This window comes from Pogoniulus pusillus, chromosome 15, assembly GCF_015220805.1.
Source record: "Pogoniulus pusillus isolate bPogPus1 chromosome 15, bPogPus1.pri, whole genome shotgun sequence".
Classification (NCBI taxonomy): Eukaryota; Metazoa; Chordata; class Aves; order Piciformes; family Lybiidae; genus Pogoniulus; species Pogoniulus pusillus.
The window spans coordinates 16,211,790-16,237,192 of NC_087278.1; the positions used below are offsets into that span (position 1 = coordinate 16,211,790).

At 43.2% G+C, this 25,403-nt stretch overlaps 1 protein-coding gene across 3 annotated transcripts in view; it reads left to right on the plus strand.

The window, feature by feature from the left end:
- CREB3L2 (cAMP responsive element binding protein 3 like 2) overlaps window positions 1-25,403 on the plus strand; it is an 81,523-nt gene that overhangs the window by 16,585 nt on the left and 39,535 nt on the right. The window contains exon 2 of one of the 3 annotated variants that reach the window (XM_064155532.1): window positions 21,802-21,909. The exons of the other annotated variants lie outside the window; for them this stretch is intronic. The gene's annotated coding sequence lies outside the window, so the exon portion shown is untranslated. The remainder of the gene's footprint in view (window positions 1-21,801; window positions 21,910-25,403) is intronic. 3 annotated transcript variants of the gene reach the window in all.

A 25,403-nucleotide genomic window follows, 5' to 3' on the forward strand; every position in this document is an offset into this window, starting at 1 on the left:
AAGGCATGCAGTGTCTTAAACTGCTCTAGGACCTGGAGTCTGGTTATTTGAATAGCTCACTCCTGGGTCTGACACACAGCAGGTTTATCTTCACAAAGCTGCCTTAGATTTCCACCTGGTGCGTGTAGGGGAGCTGAGTTTCGCGCAACAGTAGACGCTGCAGCAGTCAATTAGTGGACTAGGAGCAGATTTCTTCTTGGACCAGGTGTGCCTGTACAGAAACCACGTAGAGGGGGTGATGCTGCTGCTCCAAGCTGCTGCCCTCACTCCTGAAGAAGCCTCTGGGGAGTTGGACACTTGGGTAATGGCCAAGGCACAGAATCGAAAATACATAGATAAAAGCAGAAGTGAGGTGTAAAACTCTTTACCTTTTCTCTCCCCTACCCCCACACCCCAGCCTATGAACAGGGAGTGAGTTTTTAAAAAGGCCCTGACTTTTCAGAGTACTGCTAGAATGCCTTGGAAGGGACTTTCTTATTTGAGCCCTTTTAAGGTACTCAGGCAGGTGTCCCAGAAATCTCAGTTCACACTTCTGTGTAGTTCTCCAACAAGAGGACTGCTCTTCAGGCTAGGCAGGCTGGGCTCCATCAGTTTAGTCTAGCAGCAGGAAAGGAATGTGAGTCAAAGGCCTGGGGAGATGATCTGAAGCCAGGGAATGGATGCCGGAGAAATTCTGAACCAAGTAGTGGTGTGAAGAAACCTGGAAGCAAATGGGACAAGGAAGTGTAACAGGTTGTGCACAGACCAGGCTGTGGCTTCAGTGGTCTGCAGTATGTACTGATTTCTTTAATGGCTCTGCAGGACTGGTGCTAGGAAGTGGCTGATTCAAAGTCTTAGTCACCAGCAGATGCTGCAGTGTCTGTGAGCTTTAAGGTAGCACAGTGGTTAGTTAAAATGTGTCCGTGTGATGGTTTGCTTCAGAGAACTTGCATGGAGATACTTGAAACATCTCAGACTGCAGTATGTATGTGTGTGCTAAGCTGTACCCATACAAGTCCCGATCACTTCCTCCAGGTTTGGGAAGGGAGGAGGGCCTGATGTAGAAATAGCCCTGAGGTTACAAATAGCTTGGTACAATGACTCATAGCGGCAGGGAGGGGGTAGCCATCATGATTTTCTTGTCTCTAAACAGATGGTCGAGGATTTGTATAAAGTACAAGGGCACAATCAATGTAACTAGGATTGTCAGGCTCCTTACCGCAGCTCTCTGCAGTGATGTGTGTGATCCACAGAGACACCTGAGCTCCAGTCATCAGTAAAAATACAGAACTATACTGACCCAAAGAATGGTAATGGTCACAACAAGTGCATCCATGCTACAGGCCTGGGGAAGAGTGGCTGGAAAGCTGCCCAGTAGAGAAAGACCTGGGGGTGTTAGGTGACACCTTTCTGAACATGAGCCAGCAATGTGCTCAGGTGGCCAGGAAGGCCCACAACACCCAGGTCTGCATCAGAAGTAGTGTGACAAACAGGACCAGGAAAGCAATTGTTCCCCTGTACCCAACACTGGTGAGGCCAGTTGAGGTGGTGGCATGGGTCCAGAGAAGGGCAATGAAGCTGGTGACAGATCCGGAGAAGAGGTCTCCCCAGGAGTGGCTGAGGCAACTGGGGTTGTTTAGTCTGGAGAGGAGGAGGATGAGGGGAGGCCTCATTGTTCTCTGCAACTACCTGAAAGGAGGTTGTAGTGAGGTGGGGGTTGGTCTCTTCTCCCTAGTAACAAATGAAAGAGAAGAAATGGCTTCAAGTTGCAGAAAAGGAGGTTTAGATTGGATATGAGAAGAAACTTCTTAGTGAAAGGGTTATCAAGCGCTGGAATAGGCTCCCCAAGGAGGTGGCTGAATCACCATCCCTGGAGGTTTTTAAAAGATGGATGGATGTGCTGCTAAGGGGCATGGTTTATCAGCACCAGGCATAGTAGAGCTAGATAATGGTTGGACTTGATGATCTTAAAGGTCTTTTCCAAGCAAAACAATTTAGATAGAATCACTGTATCACTTTTCCTAGAGCATGCTGAAAGTCAGTTTAGCTGCAGACCCGGCAAAATCTTCAGCATTGCCTGTTCCTTTGTGGCTTGGTTTGAGGGGCTTGCTTGCTTATGTTGCATTGCTGCTTTATACCACTTCTTGGAAGCTTTGTGCAACCCTGCCTGTTTCCAGTTAGTGATGTAGCACTTCAGGAGGCTGAGCCAAGCTAAACAAGGATGTTCCCATTTGGGAGTGAACAGTGGAGCCTCTATACTAGGACCTTATGGGCAGTGCACAGACTAAATGCTGAAGACCAGTGTTAACTTCTGAGAGTCTTGTTAGCAAATAATCTTTCTGTACTGGTAGTGTTAATCTAAAAACAAAAATTGGGAGTGAAGGATGGGAGAGCTTTTTCCACACTTCTCTGACACCGGGGAAAAACAAGGTTAAAAGTGTTATTCTTTATAATTTTACGTGAGAAGCAACTCTGCCTCACCTTAGGTCTTTTCTCCACTGTTGTCTAGTGCACACTTTCTCAAATTAGTGAACAGGCTCATATGAAAAGGCACCAATTTAACAACTCTGGGGAGAAAAAGAGCTTCTAGTATTTATTGGGAAGAGTTTGTTGTCATAGGATTTGTTGAGGGGGTCCAGGGAAAGGTAGAAAGAAGTAGGAAAGCAACTAAGAAGTGTGTGCTGTTTCAGTCAACTCCTGCCCCAGAAACTATGCGGTGCAGGAAGGTGCTCGAGACTGCTGCAGAAGGGTGTTGCTTATGATTCCTAGCTTTCTGATAGACCCTGGTTGTCTTGTGGAGCATATGTTGTTAAGCTGTCATGTGTCTGGCTCGGGTGTTTTGTGTGAGGGCTGGAGAACTAACGGTGCTGCAGCAGTGGCATCCCAGCTTGTCATGCTGTGTAAATAGAGAGAGAGTGATTTGTAACTTCTGAGTACATCCGTGGTGTAGGTGGGCGGTTACAAACTCAGCTGGCTACAGGAGGGTGGCTGAGCGAATATCTTACTGCGGTTGTCACAACTATATATGGAAGACCAAAAAATAAAACCACTGCAGTGGTCAGGCTGCTTACCGGAACGACTTCATCTGAGTTTTCTTTTCCAAGTGCTTCTGCATGTCTGGACTGTTTCTGTAGTAAGAAACAAGCTGGGTATTTTGTGTGTCTGATGGATGGTAATAGCCTGGAGATAAGTAGATACTTCAGTTTGAAGCTGCCACTGGTGATCATAAATGATCACAACGGACTTTGCCACCTATTGTAGTGGGTTTCTTTATTGTTATTTAGGAACATCATATGCCAGAAACAGATGTTCCTTTCGGTACTAAGGCTTGAATAGTCATGTATTTGCATCCCCCAATGCATGAGCACATACTCTGGAGGAAACAGCATTGCCAGTGCCCTGGCACAGCCAGTCCTGTAAATACAGCCTGCAGGATTGATTCTGCTGGTTTGTGGTAGTTTAGACAGCTCCACCCTTCAGGGATTTCACGGTTGTGGTAAGTTACCTGCACTATCCTACTAGGCAGTTAAATGCTGTTGCAACATTGTAAGACACAGTATGTTCTGATCAAGATACACTATAGCCTGAGACAAGCTGACCCATGATCTCATAAGAATGTGGAACCAGAGCAGTTCATCCTGGAGATTTTACAGGTATGCAATGCAAACTTGAATAAGATATCCAAGTCAGTCTGTATTCTCTCCTCAGATGATTGTGGGATGGCAGTTTCATGAAATTGGTCTTTAAAGTGCATCTTCACACAAAAAAAAACCTTGTGAAATATTTGACAGAGCTTAAATTGCTCATCCTGTGAATGTAAGAAGAATTTATTTGTGGCAGGGAACCTTTAAAGACTTCTATTCTCTGTAGTAGTTTTGCTTTTTCTTGGGGCTGAAGATGGAGCATCTGTGTTCTAGTCTTATACATACAGACCGATTTACATATCCCAATACACAAATAAGTTCTTGTTACATTTCCAGTTCCAGATGCTGTTTTGTTTTCTTAATGGAAGTACATTTTCCACTGTGGTTTGGTGAAGTTCTTGTGGACTTGACCTCAGTGAGAATGAGCTAATTGTTTCAGTTAAATCAGAAATTATGTGATTTATAATACCTGTAAAGGGAGCAGTGCTCAGTGCAAGGTAGTGCCGTTTGTAGGGGACAGCAGCTGCAAGGACAACTGTGAAGTACTTCCCATCCACTGATCTGACTTTTGCTCCAGGAAAAGAAAATTTTTGATTAATGCTACTCCTGTTAAAAAAGATCTGGTAATTGGTTTGATTTTGTGGCAGCCAAAGCCTAAGCAAGACAGAGGCAGCCCCATGCATGAAAGCTTGTCTCTTCTGGTAGCAACATTGGCGTAGAAGCAATGCTCATTTAGGTAGCAGGTCTGTAAGCAGATGTGAGCAAGTGTCTGCTCTCTAGGACAAGCCATGCAGGATTTGACTAGGTTTTGTCCTGGAGTTCTTTCTTGAAATAGGTCCAACCTTCCTGGACCCCTTTGTTTTTAAGGGCTGTTTCCCAAGGAACTTTCTGAGTTAGTTCCTTAAATAAGCCAAAGCCTGCCCATTGGAAGCCCATTGTGGATTTTTTTTTGATGCCCCTCCTGCTTTCACAGTGTAGTGAAAACTCTATAATTTCATGGTCACTGGACCCCAGGCAGCCTCCAACCACCACATCACTCGCCAGCCCCTCTCTATTTGTGAATAGCAGGTCAAGCAAGGCTGTACCCCTAGTAGGCTCATGGTGACTTTATAGTGAGGAATTGTTGGAGGAATCAAATTTGGTAGAGTGCTACAGCTAGAAGGGAGACTTTGGATGCAGCATAGTCTGAGACACAATTCTCTGTGAATCGGGCTGCTGCTTTAAGCAATGTGTTTTTGAAAGGTGGCTAGAAAAATAAGCGGTCTGCCCTGGGAAAGCCTCTGTTATTCATAGTTCTATGCCTGGACTGCTGATGTGCAACTGTTCCAAACCTGTGAACCTAGCTGACCTCTTCAATGAGGTGTGTCCTGATTTGCTAGACAAGTCAAAATTAAGACCGGAATCTCCCTTGAGACAGAAACCAAGAAATTAACAAGTGGCTTTGGCTAAGTGTGCTCTGATGAGAACAGTAGAGCCTGGTGTGCCCCTTTATATTTGCCAAGATAGCTGAATCCGATGTAGTTCCCTTGTACTGCTCTGCCAAGGTGTTCTGTGTTACCTTGAACAGTGGACTTAAAGTTCATCTTGATGGAACTGGGTTATAGACAGAGATGTGGAGATAAGCTGTCCTTTCTGAGGGAACTGTGACCTCTGGGAAGGATGGTGACTTCTGTTGAATCTGAGTAATAATCCAACGCAGTTTCTGGCAGAAGGGCACATCTCTCTGCAGGTATGCCTGTTAAACATTTTTATCTCAAAATTCTAAATCACCTGGCATCAAGAGAATCTTCCTCGTAGAGCTCTTTTGTGTGGCATACTGATGTGCATTGCTGAGAGGAGGCTGAGACAGCTGAACCACACCTTTTGGTGAAACAGATAGGATGTAAGGGCAGGGTGTAACTACTTTTGCATATGCAATCTGGTGTGATGGCTTTAAACTCAATTTTGCAGTTGGAATGTGCTGCTTTGTTGTGCTCAGTCTGACTTAATGATAGAACTGGCATATCTAAGTAGTTTGCATGTGACTTTGCCAGGACTTGCTCAGTTTTCAAGATGTGCTCTCATACATTGCATATGGGCATCATTTAGCCTCTTGAGCTGTGAAAGACAGGTTGCCAAAGTATGTTTCATAGCTTGATAAGGTTATAACACTCCTCCCTTCATACTGAGTTTTCAGGCACATCAGAGGTTTTTTGGAATGTGTTCCTTCAGTTATGTTCGCATTGGTTTGTGTCCTCTGAGAGTCCTACTTTCTCCACCACTATCACCTGAGAGATCTGACATCTCAGAGTTTGAGAAAACCCAAATCTTAGACAGAAATGAGGGAATAAGACTGTGGTCATCTAGGCTGGATGGTTAGATCATCAAACCCTAAGAATGGGTAGAGGAGCTGCCATTGCAATAGCCTGCCTGATAAATAGCTCCCCTCACTCCTCTCCCCCAGCCACCTAAAAGCAGAATGAAGGAAAGAAAAAGGACCAAAAAAAGAAAACCTGACAAAAAAAGAATCAACTGCAGAAAATACCCAGTCAGGACAGACTAAACCAGTGGAAACAGAAGCCTGCAATTTAAAAAAGCTGCATGGTCCCAGTCCCAGACATTCCTGTAGCAGCAGGCTCCCAGCGTGTTATCCAGGCAGGCTGGACCCTTGCCAGCCCCAGCCCCGGGCAGGGGCTCTGCCGGGGAGCTGCTGACTGGTTGGGGTGGGCTGGGGTTATTGCTTTTTCTCTTCAGGGCAGTGAAATGAGCTTTGCGAGGTCTTGCCTGTGCTCAGAAATGTCTTGCTTTCCCTGTTTATATGCCTTGGACGGGCTGCACTGGAGGAAGAGTTAGCCTCAGAAACCTTTCTGAAAGGGAAATGGGATGCAGTTCCCCTCCAGCGGAGACCCCACCTCTGCTTCGTGCCCCATCTGCACAGTCCATGCTCTGTGTGCTTGCAGCAAAGCTATTTTACAACAAATGTTTCTGTGTTTCATTTTGGGTTAATGGGGAAGGAGCAGGGGTCAACACCAACAGTTGGGCTTTTGAGATTCTGGGGCTGTTGAGCCTTGCATGTGTGTGTAACTTCTAACCAAAGCCCACTGAATCCCTATGTGTTTGTTCTACCGAAGGGATGGTGTAAATCCAGGAGGGGTTTAACACATTGGTTACCCACAGTTAAATAAAGTGTGACGGCAGGGCTGGGGCTCTGATAGGGGGAATTGTGAGGATACCCTTGCCTCTTTCTGAGAACAGCAATTTGTGTCTGTGCTTTAGATGAAAGTAGTCCTGAAGCCTCTGTGGACATACATTTGGTCTGTCCTTAGTTGTTTCCAAAATGCAGACTCTTTCAAGAGAGACTTGGGTATGACAAAAGCTGTATTCATTTCATTTATTAAAATAAATGGCTTAGTAGCACAGCTCTTGCTGTTGCTCTGATGGCTGAGGAAAGGTGAACAGCTGTATCATCTGGGAACTGATAATTTTTAAAATTTGAAATGTGTTTTAAAGCATGCCCAGTGCCAACTGTGACACAGAAACTGTGGTACGGCATTACTTTCTCATGCCTCTCCCTCCTCTTGACCTTCTTGCATCTCTGCTGGGGGCTGCTATGGAAGAAGTGCCTGGGCTCTACAGACCAGTGATTTAGATTATGTCCCTGAGGAAGGTGAGTTGGGCACCTTGTCCTCTCCTGTGAACAAAAATGGCTGGTATGAAGGTTTATTTTCTCATCATGAGGAAGCTATAGTCCTGCAGGGAGCCAGAGGGCTGCTATAGCTTATCATGCCAAGGATGAATCTTGGATATTTCAGCAGAGACAGCTTGCCTGTGACTGTTTATGCACTCAGTTACCCAAATGTCCTCCTGTTTTTGGGAAAAGGGAAGAGTCATTGCTATGGGAAATTAGGTGTTGAAAAGCAAGATGGCCTGTGTACATTCTTCTCCTGCTCCCCAGTTCCTGCTTTCTGCCTGTCTCACCACCGAAGGCTTTAGCAGGTCAGTGCAGTAGTTCTTCTAAATGACTGGCAGGGAGCCTCTCTGTAGTCCTCCTTAGCTGCTTGATTTCTCCCCTCATCAAGGCACCAGGAAAGCATCTGAATATGCACATCCTTTAGCAATGAGAGGTTTACACACTATCTGACTGGGCATAAAGCCTATTTGCTTGTTACTGCTCTGGCTGCCCTTTTTGAAGGTGCATGGTTATGGTGTGGCCATATGTGTGGCCTCTTTCTTGCCAACAAAAAAGTCCCGAATACAAATTTCTACACATCAAAAAAGGCTGCTTCTCAACATGCATATCTACTTACTCCTTCAACTTTTAAAAATGGATTTGCATCAGGAACAGACAAATCATCTGCTTAAATAAAAATTACTGGAGTGCTAAATCTTTAAAAGCATATCAGATCGTCACTGGGTTTAATACTTTCATTATAAATGGGGAATATGTGGTTTGAATTACTATTAGCATGGGCATCTGCTCTAAATCAATTTCCGTGTTCATTCCTGACCAGCTTAGCAAATCATGTCAAAAGAGGAATAGTTTTAACTGCTGCTACACAAATCAAAATTTGGAGCAATGTAGACAGGATGGGGGGACTGGTGACCTCTTCTATGCCTTCTCCCTTTTCCCACTTGCCTGGCATTTGACAAAGTAGCACATATGGTGGTTATACTGAAAGTTCAAATGGTCCATTTAAATTTCTGTTATCTCCATCTGCTTGCAGGCTTTTCTGAGTGCGGTCGGCTGTCCCCATAATAACTCAAACTGGAATCACATTTAACTGGATCCTTTCATGTAACAGAGCTCATTAAGTTTTTCTGTGAAATGCTGTAGCAGGTTCCTTTCACAAAATGCTACTCCTTTTGAAGTGTTACTAGATTTTTTTTTTTTAATAACTACATTAGAAAAATAAAAATGACTGATAGTGAGTTAAAAGTGGACAACTGCTCTTTCCAAAGGAAGAGCTGTTATTTCTCCTTGAGTTCCCACTGTATGCATGCTAGCAACTTATTGCCATTATGAGACAGGTATAATTGAACTTATGGAAATCCTGGAAATGCTGCGTTCACATTTGGCATTAGTGCCAACCCGGTTCTTTTCACCTTTTGTTGATGACCAGATCTCCTTGAGCTTTTCAGAACCACAACTTGTCAGTAGAATCAGAACAGTGACTTTCCAATCTCTTCTTGTATTTGCACAGCTAGCAATTTTCCAGAAAAGTGTGCAGTCCCTGCAAACAAGCTTTCTTCACATCCTTTAGTTACCTTCGTTACCCTTTGCAGAGCTTGCAAGCAGAAAATGAAGAAAGGAGAGGGGAAAAAAAAAAGAGGGTGCTCAGCAATTCATGTCTGAATCTTTGTATTTATCATATCTGAATCTTTGTATTGGTTCTGCATAAGTTGTGGTCCTTGTGAGCCTTGATTTTTAAGATTTTCTTGTTCATCAAGTTTTGATGTAATCTTTGAATAAGAATACTGGTAAGATCTCCATGTGTATATTATGAATGTGAAGCCATTTTAATCAGAAGTATGTCAGAGGGCTTTACACAACGAGCATTTGTTCTATTATGTTAATTCAATGAATAAAAACTCACAGTGTTTCTTAGTTTTTTTTTTTTAATGGAAGCTTAAGATACTCAGTGCTAACTCCCAGAACATCAGGTACCACCCTCAATTCACTGGTGCAATACCAGTCCAAAGCTAGATCCTTTCCCATACTGATGCATGAAAACTTATTTTTGTTTCTTTAAATGAAGATGAATTTCAGTGGCATGAGGTCAGTACTGTTGCCTGTAGCCAATTCAACCCCCTACAGGAAGCAGCAGTTTCAGGATCTCTTCTCTTCTCTTCTTCTCTTCTCTTCTTCTCTTCTCCTTCTCTTCTCCTTCTCTTCTCCTTCTCTTCTCCTTCTCTTCTCCTTCTCTTCTCCTTCTCTTCTCCTTCTCTTCTCCTTCTCTTCTCCTTCTCTTCTCCTTCTCTTCTCCTTCTCTTCTCCTTCTCTTCTACTTCTCTTCTCCTTCTCTTCTCCTTCTCTTCTCCTTCTCTTCTCCTTCTCTTCTCCTTCTCTTCTCCTTCTCTTCTCCTTCTCTTCTCCTTCTCTTCTCCTTCTCTTCTCCTTCTCTTCTCCTTCTCTTCTCCTTCTCTTCTCCTTCTCTTCTCCTTCTCTTCTCCTTCTCTTCTCCTTCTCTTCTCCTTCTCTTCTCCTTCTCTTCTCCTTCTCTTCTCCTTCTCTTCTCCTTCTCTTCTCCTTCTCTTCTCCTTCTCTTCTCCTTCTCTTCTCCTTCTCTTCTCCTTCTCTTCTCCTTCTCTTCTCCTTCTCTTCTCCTTCTCTTCTCCTTCTCTTCTCCTTCTCTTCTCCTTCTCTTCTCCTTCTCTTCTCCTTCTCTTCTCCTTCTCTTCTCCTTCTCTTCTCCTTCTCTTCTCCTTCTCTTCTCCTTCTCTTCTCCTTCTCTTCTCCTTCTCTTCTCCTTCTCTTCTCCTTCTCTTCTCCTTCTCTTCTCCTTCTCTTCTCCTTCTCTTCACATTTTTATTCTTCAGGAGCCTTCCTGCTCTCACACATTTGTTGGTGTACCTTATGCAACGGTTTTCTGTGTGAAATCCACTGCAATTTTCAAATTCCTCAAGAGTCCCCTTAGCGAGTCGCTCTCCCTTCTTCCCAGTCCAGATGGTCTGTAGCAGATGCTCATCCGAACTGTTCTGCAGCCAGCAGCAGCATATTAAAAAGCTGATCTATATTTAATACACACAGACACACAAGCATACACTTGCACACACATATGTATCTGCATATATAGCCTTAACTGGCTCTGGAGTTACGCATTGCTGGTAAGCAGTACAAGGTTCTTGGGCTTATTTCTCTGGCTGTGTACTTGTGTGTCCCTAGAGCTGCACAGACTCATTGAGCTCTGGGAGAGTGTTTTTCCTACCCTCATGTGCTGTCTTCTTGAGAGGGGAGTTTGTGCTGTCTTGGAGCTAGGCAGCCAGGGTTTCACATGGCTTACAGGCTGAACAGAAGAAACCTGAAATATAAATGCAAGTTGTACTCTGAGCTCTTGAAGTGGCTGCTCCTCGTGTCCTGCCTTCTGGGCCTTGGCACAGTGCCCAGCACTGTGCCCTGCGACAAGGGGGTCCCTCTACCACCAGCTCTGGCATTGTTATGATCCCAATAATTTTGGCATTGAATGTGATGTCATTCCATGATGTTATCCTTGAAATTCCTCATGAAAGGAGAATATCACTTCATTACTGTGCTTCAGCACGTGGAGTGAAGAGCTGAAGGGTACCTTTGTGCCAGGGGCTGAGGCCCATGCGTGTTCAGGTGGTGTGGGACAGCACACGATGCCTTCAGCTTCTAACTGGCTCTCTGAAACCACAAAGCTGTATTTCTTTCCTTGTGGTGATGTTGACAGAGCCTGGAAAAAAAACCCTCCCCCCAGCTTTGTTTAAACTCTGGGGTAATGGTTACACAAGCGGAGTCCGAGGGGGCCTCTCACTGCTCATGTTAGCTAGGTGCTGGGACAGCCATCTGTGAGCAGGCCCCGTGGCCTTCCCACACACACCCCCTCACTGGGCCTCTGCCTGCTCACTGGGCACCCGGTTGCTTCTGAACAGCTCGAGTAGATCTTGGCTGCAGCTTGCAGGGTTCTGAGTTAACATTGGCCAGGATAGTGCAAATGAGTGATTATGTGTGCGTGTGCTTATGCAATGTCTGAAACTTCCCTCTGCCCGTCTATCCCCAGGATGCTGGCAGGCTCTTTTGGCAGTCACAGGAGAGTCGTCTTCCACACTGCGCAGCAGTGTTGCTCAATACACCCAATTAGTTAGATTGCAGTGCTGCAAGTGGACACAGCTTTGTGTGTGCATCAGTGTTTGAGAGATGCGGACTGGGGAGATGCTGTGCGGGAGTGCATGCGCACATGCTGGCTGGAGACCCTGGCTAGAGCATCCTTCTGCTCACGTTGCCTGGTGAGGTTAATCTTGTAATTAATCTTTTAAATGGGATGAAACTTCTCCTTTCCTTCAAATGCTCTCTCTCTTTCCATTTTGTCAGCTGGTTACTTTTAAGGCTTTTCAAAAGGGATTTTTTTTTAACTTAAGAGTCCTAATTACTGGGTTCTCTGTGTGCTTTTGTGGGGATTCATATTATATGTTTGTGTTTGTGCTCTTTCTCAGGTTTAATGCAAGAATAAAGTAACTTATTTTTATATTTCTCCCATGGGCAGTCTTCCACTGCTGCGTACTTGGCGTTTGGAAAGAGTGATAGGCCATGGATGAGATGCCCAGACACGTGCAGCTTTGCTCATGAAGAGACATTATAAGAGACTTGGTAAAGACCAACTGCTAAATGACTTCTTTTAAAGTCAGCATCTTCATGTGGAATCTTCCTTTTAATCCCCCCATGCACCCTGGCATTCCCCTCACTTTGCTTGGACTTGTGGAGAATCTTCCATCTCCACTGAAATCATCCATCTGTCGGATGCGGTTTGTTTGGAAATTATCACAACACTGTGCTTGTGAGTCCTTGCAGTGTGTCATAAGGCATTTACTGCCATGACTGCAGTTGTCCCTCCATTCTTGAGGAACAGATTAATATCAAAAGGATAGGGAGTGGTTTGCACTCATGGGTGTTGCTGGCTGTTTGTCTTTTCAATCTGTTGAGTAAGAAACCCTGAAGTCCAGTGCAAGCCTGCCAGACTTCTCCGTCACTCTCTCCCAGCTCTCTGTTGAGGGGCAGCTCTCAGGGGGGGTGGCAAGTGGTAAAGACTTCTCCTCCCAGCCAGTGCTAGTGTATCTGCAGCCTTTGCCAGCCCACCTTGGGCATGGGAAGGAAAACTTACTTAGGCAGTATGGCTTGAGGGCCCAGCCTTAAAATAACCAAAAAACCTCCAAAACCCTGAATAAACCACAGCCCCTCCCCCCAAAAAAACTCAGAACAAAACAAAAGGGAAAAGGCTTGCAGTGGGCTACTATTGCAGGATGTGCCAGTCACTTGAAGTTTGTCAGGAGCTATGTTTGGAGCATGCTTGTGAGTAAGTGTCTAATGTGAACAACCTTTGGTCATAAACCTAGATTCCTGAACTGTGTGTCCCTGGCTGCTTTCCTGATAAGAATATCAAGTTATCTGGAATATAGGAATGCAAAGCAGCATCAGCAGGTTTCCCAACTCTGGTTTGTGTTGGGTTCTCCAGAACATGCTCCTGCTCTAGTAAACAACCTTATTTCGCTACAAGAAGGCCAAAGGAAACAATTATTATCAATTAGTTCAGCCTTATATAAGTCACGAACTATAAAGCTTCCCTAGATTGTTTCCTGTCTGAATTCCTGTGTATCTTCGTAGAGAAACCTCCACTTTTCAAGAAGAATGGCTTGGATTGAAGAGTTCATGATATTCCTTCATTGATTGATCGTTCTCCCCTCCCCCCCCTTTTTTTAAGTGTGTATGTATATTGTGATCTCTTATAACCGCAGTGAACAGATCTGGCTTCAGTTTGTAAACTTAGCTGCAAGCTGGTAGAGCTGTTCTCTGCCTTATTCTCTGAAACCACCATGCAGTATTTAAAGAAAGTTCATGTTCTGCATTCATTTCCTCTTTGATGAGATGACTACAAGTACAAAGGCTGCTTCTTACCTGCTTCTATTTTGAGGCAGGATTTCCAGCTACACAGTGATTCTTGTGATTCTCTGAACTTTCTCCAGTTGTTCAGAGAACACTATTCAATAATGTGTTCAGTTGTACAATATGCTTTTTTCAGGAATTTGGTGATACAGAATAAGAGCCTGGTTCTGTCTGTTAGTAGCTGGAGAATATGAACTTCTGATTCACAGCCTTTGGTTTTCTGAAGTCCTCGAGACTATGTGCTTTGAGTTGAGGGCGCACAGATTTGTGCAGCAGGTTGTGCCGTTGATATGCTGTACTACAAAAGTAGTACGTGGAGGTTGAACTTTACAGGGCACCTTTCTTAAAATGTGAAACTTCAATTAAGAATCAAACACAAACAAAAAATGAGCATATGTCTGCAGTTACTCCTTTCCAGGCCATCCTTCACATGCCTAGTGCTTGCAGAACCTGTCACACAGATGCTGCTTCAGCCACTTCTTTCCCAGGGTCCCAAGTTGTTTTTAAGATATCTGCTCCTGATTATCAGTCACCCGAGAGTGACATGGGGACTTCTGTTTGCAGCAATAGGAATTATTATCTTTCATTTTTTTTAACCTTCAGGCTTATTTAAAACATGTCCCTTGTTTGTGGCTGTTTACCAGATACTTCGTGTTTTGGTTTTGTGATCTGACCTTTTTATTTCTTTGCTGCTCCTGCTGATCATGCATTATCTGCAAACTTCGGTGGTGATAACTTTCTCTCAGAGTCATTAATAAAATAATAGATTGTGGGGCCAGAACCCATGGAAAGCATGGGATGCAGTCAGCTGATTTGTGTTTCACATCTGGAGATTATTTATTTCGTTACCACACTGAATGTGGCCTGTTGACTTGGCAGTGGTCTGCGATTGATTTTTATAGAACCAAGTCAGTTTCATGAGAATCAAAGTGTATTAAGCTTGTAATATAATTACAAAAAGAGAGAAAATTTGAGAAGCTGTATTGGCAGTTAGTGTTCAGTTGTAATTTTAACTACTCTGTTGCCCCTGTGTATCTTTCCTTCTGTTCGGGTGTGAACAGTAGCTAGGTTAACTTGGTGTTACTTCGATTGCCCTGTTTTCACTTAAGTATTTTCATGTGGGTTTTTTGCAGTCCGTCAGTAGTGTCTCATACTGAAAACAGTTTCAAGAGCTCCTTAGAAGCTCTGTTTAGTCTTTCAGATGGAGGTTTTCTAGGTCTGCTGATTAGAATGGCCATCTACAAGTAGCCGTTGTTTTTATATTCTCTTCTGTTATTGCTGGGATAAAAACCATTTCATTGCCATCCTGTGGGATGGCTGTATCATCTGTTCTCATATAAGGAACAGTAATTCAGAACCACCCCCTCTCAGGAATATTCAATTAAGCATTTTGATCTTCCTTTCCCCCAGTGACTGCAGACAAGTGACAGCTTAATCTATAATTAACATTCTTCTGGGTCCTGACAAACTCAGAAGCAATCTTTTTTTCCCTCTGAATTGTATTTTCTCGCAACTCTTTCTCATTTTCAAGATTCTTATTTGTGTTCTCATTAATTTTTTTCTTTATTCCAGTAGCCCAAACATGTAATACTTAGAAGCTTCCATGGTAAGCAGTGTTGTTTGCACAGTGTGGCTTTCTCTTCAGCTGCCATATTTTAGTTTTTAGGGATGTGCTGAAATGTTCATAAATGATTTACAATCAACTTTAATGCTTTTTTTGGTTAAAGGTCTTCATCCCCTGTTTCATGGGAACAGCTGAAAGACCTTCACTCTCTTTCAAACTGCAGAGCATGAGCTAGAGGAAATGTTTGTTGTAGGTGGATAAGGTTGTCCTACTTGATGGTGCACTGGCACTGCTCCTTCAGTAGTGTGCCTTCATCTTGCTAACTTGAAAACATGGGAGTCTAGTGTGCTAATTGCTACTGAGTCTCCTTTCCTGGAGTCTGCCTTTTGAGCGGGGAAGAATAAGCGAGGATAAGTCCATAGCAGTCACAAGAATGACCACAGAATGTTAGGGGTTGGAAGGGACTTCTAGCGATCATCAAGTCCAAGTCCAACTCCCTGCCAAAACAAGATCAGCTAGGGCAGGTCACACAGGAACTCATTCAGGTGGGCTGTGAAAGTCTCTAGAGAAGGAGTCTCCACAATCTCTCTGGGCAGCCTGTTCCAGTGCTCTGTCATTCTCACAGTAAAGAAGATTCTCCCCACGTTGAGATGAAACTTCCTGTGTTACATCTTACACTCACTGTTCCTTGTCTTAACATTGGGCACCACTGAAAAGAAACTGTCACCTTCATGTTGACACCCACCCCCCAAATATTTATGGATATTAATAAGATTCCCTCTCAGCCTTCTTGAGACTGAACAGTCCCAGTTCTCTCAGTCTTTCTTCATAGGAGAGATGTTCAAGTCCCTAAATCATCCTTGTAATGTGTCTTGAATTTGGGAGGCTGAAACTGGACGCAGCATTCTAGGTAGAGTCTCACCAGGGCAGAGTGGGGGGAGGAGAACCTCTCGAAACTTAGGCCTTAGACCTAAACCTAGCCTTTTCTTGATGCACCCCAGAATATGATTGTCCCTGTTGGCCACAGGGCACATTGCTATCACGTGGATATCTTAACTATCCACTAGGACTCCAAGGTTTTTCTCCATGGAGCTGCTTTCTAGCAGGACAACCCATACTCTGTATTGATGCCTGGTGTTACTCCTCCTCAGATGCAGGACACAACACTTGTCCTTCATGAGCTCCCCCTTTGCCCAGCTCTCCAGGCTATCCAGATCGCACTGTATGGCAACAGTGCCAGATAGGCAGTTTTAAATGGCAAGGCATAAACATCAGTGACTCTTGGCAAAAATATGCAGCTGGTGATGGACGAAGTTCTTGCACAATCTTAATATGCTGCTTATCGATCATAGGTCTATTTTGTCCTTTCCCAAGCACTGTGACTTTCCCTACTCCTCCCACTGCTTTCTTTCTGCACCCTTGCACTCTGGCTCTACTGCTTCAGGGTCTTCACCTCCAGCTTGTGACTTCCTTCTGGGCTCTGCTGATCTTCTTTACAGCCTGCAAGGTGATGAGTAGCTTAGGCCTCTCACCTGCTTGGGAATGAAGGTTTGGAAATGGAAGGTACTGAGGTAGGTACAGGTGAAGGATGAGGGTGCTTTGAATGGGAGGCTGCTAGCAAAAGAAGCTGAGATGCGTGTTTGCAGGCAAATGAAGGCAATACCAGTTTGAAAATCTCCCCTGTGTTACATGGACTCATGAAGGGAGAATGCCAGCACATGTAACTAAATATGATGTTCCACTAGTCCCTGCGTCTCTGGAAAGTAGCATAGCGGAGAACTAAGCACTAGTTTTAAGATGCAGATGTTTCTATCTACTGCTATTTTGGGTCCTGAACCTTAATCCAGTACCACTCCTACTTGTTTTTCTTTTTAGATTAAAGTAATGTTTTCTGACCCTGTGGTAGAAGACTTGCCATAGGAAATTGGAGTACTGCTTCTCAAATGTGGGGTATCTGAAAATAATTTGTCTAGACAAATGCTATGCATACTTTGGAGTATATATTTGATCTTGTTCACATTCTGTCTCCTTGTTTCCTTTCTACAGCTTTCAATAGAGTTTCAAAACAAACTGGTCTGCCTTTGACATGAGTAAAAACCAAGTGACCCCCCACTGCTCTTGTGGTGACGTAAAATGGAATGCATCTTTTCTCAGAAAGAGGATGCAAAATTGCCAGTGCTGATGAAAGTACTGGTCCACACAAAATGAAGTGCCAAAAGCATTTCTGTGGGTTTGTGTGTGGATTTCTGCAGAGTTAAGGCTGTACAAATGCAATGTGAGTGTCTTGGTGTATCCCTCTTGTGGTATGGAGGACTGCTGGAGGCAGTTTTGAAATGGAAGGCTTTTTTGCTGTGGGATGAGTTTGAGCAGGTCTATTCTCAAGGCTTCAGACACAATATTGAAGCTTTTTTCTTTGGTGTTATCACAGTCAAGTACTATTAACTTTCTGGACAGTAGCTGGTTTGACATGATGTGGGCTGGAAATGTTGGCAAAGTGTTGGTTCTATATGCTTCCAGTGTTTGGACTTAGTGCAGATTTTTGGGAAGAGTAAAAGATGTGTCAGATGAAACCCCAGGATGTTTCTCATGGAAGCAAGGTGTATAGCTTATTTACTGCAAATAAGTTCTTGTTTGTTCCATTATCTGGTGAGATCAGATGCTGGAACAGGATTTGACATCAAACTGATTTTTCTAGTGCCTGGTACTTAATGACAGCAGCACTGAACACAAAGTCCTTCCAGTGTTGGTTCTCTTTCTGTCCTGATAGTAGATATCTGTGTGATAGAGGGGGCAGCAGTTTCTGCTGGGCAGGGTCTAAACCCCGTGGCAGCTGAGGTCATTGCTAGCCAAAGGCTGCTGATCCTTGAGCTCTGAATCAGTCAGGGGAGTTAATCTCTGGGCTAAGGTGATATGACCTGTGGATTTCTTCACATATGTTTTGCAAACCCCCTTTTTTTTAAAATATTTTTTTTTAATGCTCAAGCAGCTGTCTCTTGAGTTCAAAAAAGGGTTTTGTGTGTGGTGGTTTTTTTTTCTTTTTAACACTTCACATGCACCTGCCATTTTAACCATTATGTCTGTGAATATTAGGCAGCATTTAGAAAAGCTGATCAATATTTTTCATAATCAAGTCTGCCTCTTGTTAAGAGCATTTAAATAATCATTTAAGAACTTAAGTTTGTGTCCTTTCTTTTCAAGCCTTAGCTTCCATGTGTCTCCTCTTAAAAACAAACAAAACCGCAGCAGAAGCCTCCTGGTACTAAAACTAAATCTGTAACCCAAATCCTATTAATTCTGTAGTGAAATAAAATTAAGCTGCCAATATTGATAGTAAAGCTTTTCTTATTTTATGATAACCAGACAGCTTTAATTAAAGAGCTCAATTTTGATGGGTGATATATAGGTTTGCAGCCAGCATTAGGAAAAATAAGCAACAACTGCTACTGCAAACTGGAACTCTGCCATTTAAACTTTGCAGCCATTAAAGTAGTAACAATGTTGAAGAAAATTGTAATTTTTAATTGAAATGTCAAGTGCCATGTCAGTTTCTTGCCCACACTGCTCAAAAGTGATTTAAGATCCGCCTATGAAAGATACTGGTGTGGTCTTCAGGGAGGAGGCTGTTTCAGATGCTTAAAACACAAATCAGCTGAGCCTGAGAGATCTGCATTCTGCAAGAGGTCCCTTGTGCTAACAGGAACTTAGAGGAAAAATATCAGTTTTTCTGGGCTTTCCTTATGACACCCCAGCACAGTGTGCCCACTGGGATGGTTATGTTTGTGGGAGGCTGTGCCTGTGGACAGAGACTAGCAGCTTCAAGTGTTGCTCAACATTTTGGAACCCTGGTGAGACCTTGCAGGGTGAGCAAAGGAATGAACTACTGATGACCTGCAGGGCAGGTTCTGGCATCTCTGTTTTGAGTAACTGCCCATGAATCGTGAGCCGCTAGGAGAGAGGGTTTTGTTTCTGTAGGTCAGCTGGGCAATTCCTGTGACTTCTGACTTCTCTCCCTGGTTGTCCTGTTACATCTGTAAAGTCATCTGGGAGTTGGACTTTATGATCCTTATGGATCACCTTCCTTGAGATACTTTATGATTTCTACTGTGGAAGCAGAAGTGATGGATTCTGCTTAAAATACAGGAATCATGCTGGCTGTGCCCTTTACAGACAGCTTATCTGTGCCCTTCAGTGAGGGATGCTGTTACATGAAGGCTGAGAAGAGTTTGCTTTTCTTTCCCTCTCTTCTATTTCCGTGGTGAGGGAGAATGATAAATGTTGTAAAATGCTGCTATAGTGTAAGGATCTATCTTCATGCATTCCAGAAGAACTGGAGTAACTGTTTGCTTTCAAAAGTGGCCCTAAGTCAAACCAGCTGTGCAAGAGCAAAATGTGTTATCCCTGATGCCAAACCCTTTGGCAGCAAACAAGACCATAAATGCCCACTGATGTATTGTACAGTTTATACACAAAGATTTCAACTTGTTTGAAAGCTTTCTTTCACTGCCTTTTTTTTTGGGGGGGAGTGGTGGGGGTGGGGAGGAGGGGCTAAGCACTGGATATTTACCCAGAAGACATTACCTGTATGTAAAACTTGTGGTAAATAGAGATTCCTTCCAGAGAGCCCATAGGTGTGCCTAGGGTACAGCCCAGCAAATAAATACTTTCTCACAGCAAATACTTTTGACTGGAGGAAAAAGCCCAGACAACTGCATTTCTTTTTCTTCGCTAGATAGTTTGTAGTAACATAACTGCTCTCTTTAAGTATCTTGCTTGGGTGCCAAAAATCATCAGAGACACCAATGACTAAGTTTTGGAAGCTGAGCTACCCTCTCTGTCTAGGGTGAGTCATGCTAGCTGGAGGTGGCAGGGAGAGGCTTGCACCTACTGTTTGCAATTCGTGAAAGGCAGACCTGTCAGTCAGACTTGTCTTGCAGCCTCTACAGTCGCTGGTGGTAGAATTGTGACCTTGCTTCTCATCAGACAAAGAGAAGGGCATGGGGAGGAGTAATGGAGAGTTTCACTTTTCTGTGGTTTTACCACTCACCTGGCAGCCCAAGAGCTGACTTTAAGAGACAAATTAAGTGCATACCAGTGAGCCTGGTGGAGACAAAAAAAAGTAGCTGAGACAAAAAAATGCATGCATCTGACCTGCGACCATAATCCAGACACTTGCTTGCAACACAGAATTAATAAAGTATTTTGAGGTCTCAGACGGAGACCCAGATGGGGGGAGCATTGTTAAAGGGTTTCCAGCTTGCTGACTCACTGCTCTAGTGCTCTGGCCTCTCTGATTCACTCCTCTCTGACTTTGGCTCTTTTGGGAAGAGTGAGAAATACCAAAACGTGAACCCAGCCTATTGAAAAGTAAGACAACATCCAAGAACTATGCACTGGGGGAAGGGCAGGGGAATGTGAGAAGGATTTTCCTATTTTGTATGGCTCCCAAGAGGCTTGGGCTAGGAATGAGCAATGGCATCCTTTTTTTTCTGTTTGCAGGCTTCTCACCCTTGTCTCAACTGCACAAAAGCTTGCTGTTTGGTTTTTTTTTTTCAACCCATATGTAGTTCTAAGTATTATAGAATTTTTTTTTTTTTTTGAAGGGGGGGAGGGAGTTTTAAGGTGGAAAGTGAAAGAATATTTTGTAAGAAGGAAAGGGAAAAGAATAAACATGACTTGTAAAAAATCCCTGGTTAGTTAAATGCATCTTTGCTGGTTGTGGATTGGAATTACTTGAGTGTTTGCAGTGGAAGTGTGTGCATGCATGTGTGCATAATGGGGTGGATTATAAGATTTGCTCAGCATGAACTTCAGCATTTCCAATGTGTAACCTGAGCAAGTCGGGGAGATGTGCACATTTAATTGCCGTGTAAATCTATTCGCTATGAATTTCCTGGCATAGGTTTTGCAGATGACACAACCTGAATGCTATTTCTATAGTGGAGTTTTTTTTGCTTTGTCCAAATGTTTACTTTGTTGTTTTTAATACTTAAAATGAGTAATTGCTGGTGTGAGACTCCAAGCGATCTTTTCTGCTGTGTTATGATGGATCTCTCTGCTGTTTTCAAATAAATACCAGTTTCATGTTACTCTACGTATCCTCCCACAAATGAGCTAATTTCAGTGTAGTTAATGACTAAACAGTAAAGAATTTTACAGTAGAGTAAAATAATTGAACAGCTATTTCTCTGCATCTTGGCTTTGAGGGTTTTGTTCAGATTTGTTTTTTGGGTTTTGTTTGTTTGTTCCCCCCCCCCCCCCCCGTGCAGGACATAAGCCAGGGTATTGTGTATCTCTCTGTCTTACCAACATGTTTGAGGCATGACTTAGGGGACTGTTTACAGTCCTCAGTCTTCCTAAAGTTCTCTGCTGCCTCTTAAGACTTTTTTCCTGACATCAGAAAGCTCTTCCAGTTACTTTGGTCCTTCATCAGGCAGAGAGGGAGGATCTCTATGTCCCGTTTATGAGTAAGCAGTGAGATGCACCTGCAGTCTCATGCTCAATACTGTGGTCTGTCCAAGGAGTCCCTCAGTTAATCAGATTTCAGCTATTTCAGGTGTGGTTGCAGTAATTTTTAAAAATATTTGCTGGTAAATATAGTTGTTGCCCCCGGATTAATGCACACTAAAGGTAAGCACTTCGGTACATCAAACTGTATAAGGTGCAGCCTTCTGCACTCCTCTCTCCAGGAATATTTTTGAATGACTCTTGTGGGGTAGCTCTTGTCTCTCTTTCTCTTTGGAATTGATCTTATGGAAAAATACTGTATTGCTGCCAGGTTGTCCTTCATTTTGTGACATTTTGCAGTTTGTTTCCTACACACCACTGTTCATGCAAACCACAAAAGAGGAACTGAAGGAATTACTCTTTTCTTTCCCTGTTATCTTAATATGTGGGGAGACTGAGAGGGGGAGGAGAAGGCAAATGAATGCCTATGGTGCATGTTTACTTCCCTATGCTTATGGCTTGCTTTGTATGCTTTGTAGTCTCCTCTTTCTACCCTCTTTCCTCATCTTCTCCAGGAGCACTGTCTTATATGTTACATGGATGCTGATTCTTTGATACAGAAATAAGGGTGCAGTCCTTGCCCCACACCTCCCATTATTGCTGCTACAGTTTTGTACCTACAGGTAAATATTTGGCTTCATTTTTATATCATGAATGCCTTTTGGGTAGAAGGGATGCCCCTGACAAAGCAGTTCCACTTGTGAAAGGAAGATCAATCCTTCCGGGATGGGGAGACCTCAGGGCAAGCCAGAAGGGAGCCATTAACTCCTAGGGGGGGAATATATTAAATTTATGGATGCTTTTCACCCCAGTACGTTGCATGCAGGCTGGCTTACTCTGGGCTACTTGGAGAGCAGGGCACCTGTGAGGTGCCAGGGTGCTGCTGTTGCAGCTCCCCCATGGAGAGGCTTTTCTGGAAAGGGCAGATTGTGTTGCTGCAGTTGGTGTGTGTGACTTGCAGCTGACAGTGCATTTAATAATTTAAATATAGATATGAAGTGTCATTTTGGACTCTTGACTTTATTCCTTTTTTAGTGAGTTCTTAGAGAGCTGATGTAGTTAATTTTCTGAACATGACTGTTTCATTTTTAAGTCATTATAATGTCACTGTGGCTAGTGTGGCTTGTCTGGCTTCTGGTCATCTGGTGGAGAAGACAGCACTGCCATGCACCTAGCACAACCTGAGTCTGTGGTTTACTTCAGAGATACTCATTTGATCAGACAAGAAAGAAAAAAAAAGAAGCTCTCATCCTTAGGCAGAGCTGGAGAAAGAGCCTTTGTCTGGCTGGAACAGGCAGATGCTGTGGAGAGCTGCAGCCTGTGACCCAGCTGGTCTGCAGCCAAATACTGCTTTCAAAGAGCTCTCCAAACCCCACCACACAACCAAGATAGAAGGGTTCTCCTCTGTTTGCATACTGTGGGGTGATGCCTGTAAGTGTGTTGTGTTCCCCAAAAGCACCCCTGGTTATAGATGAGAGCCACTGCCCAACCAGATTGGTGGTGGTGAAACGTTGTGGGACTGCAGCTTGCTTTCTCTCTGTAAGCAGGAGCGCTGCTATTTTGTGTGTCTTGTCAAGGTTCTGGGGAACAGGGAAGCAGAAGATAAGGTTACATCTCTTCTAAATCCATGACTTTTAGCAGGGGTTAAAATCCCACCTGAATGCATCTCTTTGCTACGTAGAGAATAGTTTTGGCAATTCAAGCAGACTCCTTGTACCAATACATGCCTGCGATTGGTGCTGGGGCTGCCAGTGGCATGTGAGGATAGCAGAATGATGTCAACACACCTGTCTGTATACAGAGGTGTTAATCACACAACACACAAAGGAAAACAGAACAGAGACATTTTTCAATTCAAATGCTCTTTAAAATTAAAAAAAAAAGTTTAAGTCTCTGGGTGAAAGATGCCAAGTCAAAAGGCACAGATATGGGATTTGCTTTTGGAAGCAAGTATATTTACAGATTGTGAGGGCAAAACTGTCAGTTTCCTCTCTAAATTGCCTTTTCCTGCTCTTGAGTACAGAGGTGGTTGCTACTGTATCAGAATTGAGGGTTATTCTGTGGCTTTCCACCTATAAGCAGCTGATGACCATTAAGGTGCACATGGAAACAGGAGAGCACAGAGAGGAGGAGAAGGAAAAGGCAGAGGAGGATTTGCAATGGAAGAACATGCTTTGAAAAGGCAGAGGGAGCAGCTTAGGTGTAGGTGGAAGATTTGAGGAGCTGGAGGCATGACCACTCCGAATGGTTTCTGCTATAACTGCTGCTTAGATGCCTTTCTGTTATTAATTCTCTAGGCAAATGGAGCTGCCCTCAATGAGAGATTTGTTTTCTTTAATAATAATAAAAAAAAAAAAAGGAGGCAAGGCAAGCTGGTTTTAAGTGTTCTCTGTACTGGAGATGTGTATAACATATGAAAGAGTTCTGTAAATCAACTCATGATGGATTTTGTGATACCAGAGTGAAGAGAAATCCAATTCCCTGAGTTCAGTAGCAGTACAGTCTGACCTGTGGCAATTGTTTGAGGCTTCTTTATTGGCTTGTACTCAAGGTTATAGCATAGACTATTAAAATCAAGATTAAAAATTATAATGAAACTAATGAATTTTTAAAACTTATGTTCTATTTATTTGCTATCAGACAATGATTGTTTGTTTGTAAATGTAAATTCTGTTCTTCATCACAGCTTGTTGCTTTGTAATAGGAGAAATCACAAGCACTGATGAACATGTTGAACATCTTTCCCCACCCCCCAAAGGGTAGTGGTTCCCTTTAGTTGGAGGAAGTTCCATGTTTATTTCCTTAAGTGATTTTTTTTCTGAAGCACTTTTAGAGGAGTTCCCCACTCAGAAAATAGAAAACTTTACCCAAATGGAAGAAGTAAAATACTATTTAATATTAATTTATTGCATATCAAAGCAGTAATAGGGACAAAGCTAATAGGATTTTTTATTTGTCAAATTGCCAAAAATAGCCCAGTAGCCTGTGATCATTTTGTCTTTCAGCTGAGTCTGTTAAATTAGGACATCTAACTAATGTCAGACTTAGGTATGATATTTTCAAGGATGACATTGTCAGATTGGATGGTGCTGGTGATAAAGTAGCTGTATGTAGGAACCAGGATACAGGTATTGTAGCAGCCCTATTTCAGCATCTGCCAGTCATCTGTCACAATGCAAAAATTAGAAATGTTCTATCCAGCATTAGGAAATTATGCAAATAAATGTAATTAGCTCTTACCATTAGCCTTAATGAAAAGAAGTCTGTGGACTGTGGAAAAAAAATTATGCCTAAGAAAGTTATTACCTTTGTATACATTCATCATTGACTTCTGCCATGCTTGGGAAGCATTTCTGTCCCCTGTTTGCAATTCAAAGGCTGCCTAATGTGTTTTGCTCACTGTCTTTATTGATGCACCAGGATGTTCAACTAGTCTTGACCATTGTTTTTCTTTCTTCTTTGTGCAGTGAGGAACTGTAGTTTCTATCCTTGCTAGATATAAAGAGATAGCTCTGTGTGTGAAGTGCTCGTGAGTCTTTGGATATCAAAATCAGGATAAACAAGGCTTTCTAAGGTGGTCATGACCCTCTTGCTGAATCATCTGAGAGTTTGTTTAGTAGTGTCATCATTTACAGTAAGCAAATAATGAAGCTACAAATCTGTTTTGCCATTTGTAAAGGCTTTACTTTAACTAGTTCGCTATTCCAGCATAACAACTGTGGCCTTGTGTTTACTGCCTTATGTTTAGTAAATATTTTCTTTTCCTAACTGTTGGTCAGAACTGACTGAAGCCTTATTAATTCTGACAGAAGGCACAGTTAGCATTCTTGAGCATCTTGGAAGAGGTGCTTGAACTTCCATGGGGCTATGTGAAAGCTGGCTGTGCTCAGTGTGTTCCAGCATCAGGCTACAAAGCCCTAGGTGCTGTTGGAGATCCGAAATACACAGGCATGGAGGTGTGAGCGCACCACTTCCCACATGGGTTTATACAATATTGACTTGTATAAGTCTTAATTTAGCCTACAGGAAGATGAATCTGGAATTTCAGTGTTTGTTTCTACAGGAGAGAGCGAAATTAAGAGCCAAAATCAATACTGCTTGCAAAAACAGAGCAAGT